We start from the raw sequence: 382 nt of genomic DNA, 5'->3' as shown, positions 1-382 counted from the left end.
GTAGGACCATTTACATTTACAGTAGGAAGTGACAGGGGAAAAGTGACCTTCATAGATGATGATGTGAAAGGCCCAAGTAAACATTCCCATCATTTTGTACATCATTGGAAAAATATTCACTTAAATCAGGACTGTCTATACTCAGGGGAACTCAACTACCCGGGTAGCCCCAAGCAGAAGAAACTAAAATGGTTTGGCATGGTCGATACCCACCCTCCAGGGGGGTTTTGAGCGTTCTCATATTAATAACTTTGCTGGTTGTCGCTCCCATACTCTGGTGGGAGAAACATGCTTGTACCACATTAAGTAAAAGAAATCTGAACCAGCAGAAAGAGCCGGATTACTGCCTGACTAAGTATGGAGGGCTAGAATTAAAGTATGT

The sequence above is a fragment of the Monopterus albus genome, unplaced genomic scaffold (genome assembly GCF_001952655.1).
Source record: "Monopterus albus unplaced genomic scaffold, M_albus_1.0 scaffold388.1, whole genome shotgun sequence".
In the NCBI taxonomy this organism is placed as follows: Eukaryota; Metazoa; Chordata; class Actinopteri; order Synbranchiformes; family Synbranchidae; genus Monopterus; species Monopterus albus.
Note: the sequence above shows the minus strand (reverse complement) of the source record.